Source organism: Coffea arabica, chromosome 10c (assembly GCF_036785885.1).
Source record: "Coffea arabica cultivar ET-39 chromosome 10c, Coffea Arabica ET-39 HiFi, whole genome shotgun sequence".
Classification (NCBI taxonomy): Eukaryota; Viridiplantae; Streptophyta; class Magnoliopsida; order Gentianales; family Rubiaceae; genus Coffea; species Coffea arabica.
The window spans coordinates 53,943,294-53,950,126 of record NC_092329.1 but is presented as its reverse complement, the minus strand read 5'-3'; positions in this window follow the sequence as shown (position 1 = coordinate 53,950,126).

The following is a 6,833-nucleotide window of genomic DNA, read 5'->3' as shown; positions in this document are numbered from 1 at the left end:
AATATTGTACACAAAATGATCAAGTGCACATATCAAAGATTGTACATCAAAAAATGGGGGAAAGCCACACATATAGTCCCACGCAGTTCTACTTTATACATTTTGAGTCTCTCACACTGGAAGTGAAGCACTTTAGCGTTTCATGTTTCAAAAATGTTAAATTTGAGTCCCAAAATTCATATCGATCTATTTTTTGCCCTACAATTACATGGACATAACATATGATAACATATGATTAACATTTTGGGGTGGAAAAGAAAGCATGATACAGGGGAAAGAGTTACAATTGTTTTCAGTTTAGGAATAAGCAAAGAGATGATTTGTTCTTTTTTTTTCCTCTTGAAACATTTAAAGGATTCGTGCCCCTACACTTTTTCTGTAGAATATGGATCACAAAAGGAGTTGGGGCCAAAATAGAATAATACTAAAATATGAGGGACCAAAATGCTTCGTTTAAACTTAAGGGGCTAAAAAAGTACAAAGTCAAACTATTTGTGTCTTTTTTCCTCAAAATGAATCTATTGACAAATGTATTGTCCACGTAGTAAATGTAGAATGCTTAAATTTCTCACTCCTGAACTTAATTGTAAGAAACATTTTTTTAAATAAGCATTCACAGGGACTCATTGCTACAACAATTTGTTACTGCTTTTCTTTATAAGGAGTGTTGACATAGAAAACAATGCGAGGAAGGCTGCACACAAAGAAAGAGTCTAACCTGGGAGAGTGTTTCACAGTAATGCCAGGCACAATTCAAATATAATGAATTTCACAATATCATAGGGCGTCATAAGAATACGAGGCAAGAAATGAAAATTAGCCATAGCTGGTCAATCAATGCTGCCCTCGTAATAGCACTTAATTGAAATTTAATTATTTGCTCCCTCAACGTTTATAATCAGTGTTCTCGATATCCCCTCTAGTTTTCTGTACAAAGTATTCTCTACTCGCAATCCTTCTACCAGTAAAACTAGTTTCCTTTTACTAGTACAACTCTTATTTAATATGCAATTAAGGTAATAACTATCGAATACGATTACTGTGACTCTAGGCCACGATTAGTATCATTTTTAAATAACAATAAAGCATAAACGTATCACTATAAAAAATAACTTTGAGTAGTGTAATTTATACTTCTGAAAAATAACTTTCAGTAGTATAATTTATAAATTGTAATTAAAGTATCTCAGGGTCCATCATCATTCATTTTCTTTTTATTCTTTTTAGAACGAGTGTGTTCCTATCCAGTATTTTTTGACTCAATTTTGTTCTAGGATCAGAAGGAAAAGGAAAAAAAAAAAAAAAAAAAAAGGACAGACAAAAGAAAATTTTTTTGAAAAACAAAAGAAAATTCAAACACCAATTTTGTTTAAGATTTATTTAATGGATGCGCGTTAGGCTTAGAAACCATTTCATTTATACTAGAATTTTAAAAAAATATATATTTAACCAAATACTAACCCGTACCTAACAATTTATGTTTGTTATCTTCCCAACAACATTAAACTTGTTTAAACTCTCCTAACTCTATTGATCCTTGTTCGCCCTCTTAAATTAATATCCTGGGTCCGTCACTGTGGTCAATGTAGATTAAAAGGAATATAGATAGGTATAGACTTGAAAAAGTTGTGTTAAAGATTTTTGAGATTAAAACTATAATGTCCAAGCAATCTAAGAGGGAGATGAATTAGATTGTTCACAAATTAAGCAAGTAATTGTAAATATTCATTCAATAAAAATGTTTCAAATAAAACTCACAAAAATATAACAAATGATTCAATTAATTCAACGAAACACAATAAAGACTGAACAATTAAGTAGTATAAAAAAAAGGTAACAGATAGAAATGCAAACCAACAAACTTTCAAGTTTGCCAATATTGAAGTTGAATTAAATAGTTTCTTTAATTGACGGTGATACTAATCAACATGTACAAGTGAAAGTTCACTCCTTCCTCACCCCAAAAGCTTTTAGTTGAATCAGGAAGTTTTACAACTTCACTAGTTAACTTTCAACTAGTTACAATTGAAAATTCGTCTAACCAATTTGGAACTACTTTACAAGTGAGGGTCACTTTTACAAAGGTTTTACTTCTATTCTTTGAGAAACCTCACAAATCCAACTTTCCCCACACCTATACAATAATCAAAATATATTTCTATCAAAATATCACTTTTAAAAACTTGTATTTTGTGTAGGCAAATGTCTTTCACATTTTCGGAATGGTTGTAGTTATAAACGGTGAAAATTTGTCCTAAAAGTCTCTCCAACGGTCAAAAAACTAGCCATTAAAAAATTAGTCATTGGAGGTATCGAACATCTAATTCTGCGTGTCGAGCATCGGATAGTCCAACTATGCGTCCGATGGTTACCCAAAAACTTGTTCCTTCTTGTTGTGCTTTTTTTCCTTTTTCAATTGTTTGAGCAACTATATTAATGCAAATCTCACTTGAAATATTAATCCAAATCATCATTTTGTTTCGTTAATCATCAAATACAAGGACTGATCAACTCCCCTTTTTGATGATGACAAAGAAATTGATGATTTTTTTTTTATGAAATAAATTCAAATAAACTCACCCTTAACACAAGCCAATATTCAAAGAAATATCATTCAATCTAGTCCTACTTTTGGCATTATAAAAATTAAGCATGTAAATGTGAAGGGAAGTTGCTTATGGATAATTGCAAGTAAAACTCCCCTTAAAGTCAAGTCGCATCAATTTTCATCATCATTCTCATGAAATATCTTCCTCTTAAAATAACTATGTAAATTAAGTAAGTACAAAGGAATGAGTCACATTCAAAGAGTTACTTCCCTTTAAAGGCATATTAACAAGTAGGGAATCATGTAAAGAATTATTTTCAAAGTAATTTTTATTCATCCTTACTATTGTACCTCCTATTTTGAAAAAACTTATAAATGGGCATCAAGGGGTACATAAAAACATCATAAAAAATAAGAATTGATCAACATTCAATCACATGTAATACAACTACCTCAATTATTATGAGACTAAAAACATTCAATCTTTCTAAACATGAATGAAGATATGAAGTTCATCAGATGGATATCTAAGTCATTTTCTATCGTGATGTCAATAAGCATAGATATAGCATTTAAGTATAAAGTTGACAAATAACATCACAATCCTTTCACTTATACAAAATAATATGTTAAATTTAACTAAATTAGGATAGAGTGTTCTCACACTTAAACAAGTATATACATTATACCTAGTGGTTAAATTGTATCAAACTTACATAACTAACATAGTCCATATACAAGGCTCATGATAAGATTGCACAAAGGATATTTTACCACGTAAAAACTCTTGTCAAAGTTTCCCTTTTTTTTTTTTTTTTGTAAATTATGAACACATTTGACAGAAATTTGGGGGTTATTAGAATCAAACATTTATATATTCAAATTCATCATTTTGAAAGATATTTTCACACATAGGACATATTTGAATAGTATTTCAAAATAATTAGGGATTCCAAATCCATGTGTACAATACTCACAAGATGCAAATTAGAATACACATCAATTAAGCATTCAAATATCATTGGTGCAAAATTGAATTTGGTAAATGAGAGCACTGTTTCTTATTTTTTTTTCAAACCTCCAAACTATTTAGATGACTACTTTCTAGCTAAATGTGACTTGAAAATAGATTATCTTAACTTGAAAAAAATATGAATCCTTGAAAATCACTCTCAAACTACACTATTCTTAAATCATAAACTTTATACAAGTGTGCATTAGTAGTGTAAGAAAATATATATTTATCATCTTGTATATGTAATAATATGTGCCACGAAAAAAAATAAATTTAAGATTATCATCAATTTGTTAACTCAATTAAAATATTAAGACAATAAAAAAAATGATTGATCAAGTTTGTTTGAACAACCTAAACTTTTTTTTTAACTCACATACATCATCCATATTGACTTGACATACTTTGACATCTTCACCACATGACATAATTGAGCCGATAAGCCTTTAATCAATTTCAAGAATGTGCATCAAATCATTTTTATGTTCATTCTCCCATTTTATCCAAATGCCTCATATAAGTTCATGCACAATCATATACAATTCAAGAAATACAAGCATTTTTAAACTAACAAATAAGCTAACAAGTGTGCATTTATGTCCATGAATAGAAACCATATTGGTAGTTCTTGAATTTCTCATCCTTAAAATTTTCTATGAATATTACATATTGAAGTATCACAAAATATTTTTATTCCTTTAATATGGTTCAACTCATGGTCATATCCTGTTATTCAAACAAATATGTGTGTTTCCTTTATTATCATTTTGACCTTTAAATTTTAGAGACATATTCCTAATATCATTTTTCTTATAAACATCTTGTTTTTAATTGTGAATTATAGATTTATCCTTTTTAACCCACATCATTTTAGCTCCTTTAAGTTCATCTTCCTTCAAGAATTTCCAAATCATATCCATAATTTGTATGTTTTGACCCAACATTCTTTTATTTTTTCATTTAATTTTTTCTTAGTTTTTTCTCTTATTTTTTTTCCTTTTTTGTGATTAAAACTTTATAAGGACCATCTGTATAACATACATAACTCAAAATCAATAAATTTAATAAAGGTTTCTATCCTATTCTTTCACACATCATAATCTTTGCCATAAAAAATTGGTGGTTCGTCAATAGATGTTCCTAACAAAATATTGGTAGCCATAATGATCTTTTCTCTAAATAGTTAAGTTTGATCAATAAAAGCCAAGTTCTAATACTAATTGTAAGGTTCAAACAACCCAAGAGAGGGGTGAATTAGGTTGTTCGCAAATCAAACAAGTAATTTCAAATGTGCACTCAATAAAAATATTTCAAATAAAACTTATAAAGATATAACAAATGATTCAATTAATTCAATGAAACTCAATAAAGATTGCATAATTAAGTAATAAAAAAGGGTAAAAGATAGACATGCAAACCAACAAACTTTTAAGTTTCGCCAAACTTGAAGTTAAATCAACTAAGTAACTTTTTCAACTGATCGTGATACTATCTAACTTGTACAAATGAAAACTCACTCCTTCCTCACCCTAAAAGCCTTTAGTTGAATTAAGGAGTTTTACAAATTTTCTAGTTAACCCTCAGCTAGCTATAATTAAAAGTTCACCCAACCAATTGGGAATTACTTTACAAGTGAGGGTTATCTTTACAAAGGTTTTACTTCTTCTCATTGAAAAATTTTACAAACACTTTTTCACACCTATACAATAATCAAAATATATTTTTAACCAAATATCACACTTGAAAACTTGTATTTTGTGTAGGCAAAAGTCTTTCATATTTTCAGACTTGGGAGTATTTATAGGTGGTAAAATTTTACCCCAAAAGCCTTTCCAATGGTCAAAAAATTAGCTATTAAAAAATTAGCCTTTCGAGCTGTCAAACATTCGATCCTACGAATCCAATTGCTCTACATCTGACATTGTATCCGAAGGTGTGTTGAGTGAGTTTTTGTTAGGAGTTTCAAACGTCCGATACAATGTTTGAAAGATGCGTCTGACAAAAACAAAGAGTTCCAAAGTTTCCTTTTAATCTGTGGAACGTCCGATAGTTTAGCTATGCATCTGATCCATCATCCGATGCTTAGCGAAAAACATTGTTCCTTCTTGTTTTACTTACTTTCCTTTGCCAATTGTTTGAACAATTATACTAATGGAAAATTCACTTGAAATATTAGTCTAAATCATTATTTTGTTTTGTTAATCATTAAAACTAAGGATTGATCAATCTAAGTCTTTCAAAAACTACATTCAAACTATGTTGAAGTATGATAATGATAAATTTTCCACAAGTCATCATCGGAAATTCCTCGTGTCCTGATCTTGACGATGGCTCTTGTTATAAGACATTCTAAATGACTCTTTCAATGTGTCGCTCTGTTTTCATTGTCGAAAATGTCCCAAGTACATTGACTTCCAAATGATCGAAATGATAATTGGCAAAGTTCTTGGCGTCGTGTATTCTTTGTTAATTTATTTACTTGAAGCATCTCAATCTTCTCCAATTCACACGGTGCCTGTGATTGAAATGGAATCTCTGATTTCAAAAGTAGACAAATGTTCAACTTCCCATTTTATGCTTTGTTCGGATCCTGCAAGTACGGTTTTACTTGTAGCTTTCTTCACCATTTGGTATGAATCATACAATAGGATGCAAATGAATTGAGCCGACGCCATGTTTGAGCCGACCAAGTTGAGCTGGTAAAATCAAACCAAGCATAAAGATACTCTACTCATTAGCTTGTTGAGTTAGTTAGAACACACACACACACACACACACACACACACACACACACATATATATATATTATTTTGGTTAGTCAAATTAAGTGTATGTCCCACAGAATTTATTATTTATTAAGTTAAGATGTCAATTTTATCCATTTAAAAATATAATATTGTTTTTGAAGCTCGAGTAGATCTGAAATCAAGTTTCAACTTGATTAGGTTCAAACTTGATTTGATGTCGAGTTAAAACTCGAGTTTTAATTAAAAGCTCTGTTTTCAAACTCGGACCGGACCGGCCGGTCGAACCGGTTGAACCGGGAACCGGCCAGGTAGCCGGTCCGAGTCACATTAGAAAACCGGAAATTTAAAACCCGGTCAAAGCCGGTCAAAAACCGGGTTTGACCGGGTTTGACCGGGAAAAAACCGGTTTTTCCGGTTCAACAGTATTTTTTTAAAAAAAAAATTCAAACTTTTTAATATTATGTTTTGACCCCCTAAATTGTTAAAACTTATTGATATACCTCAAATATTTGATACTTTATAA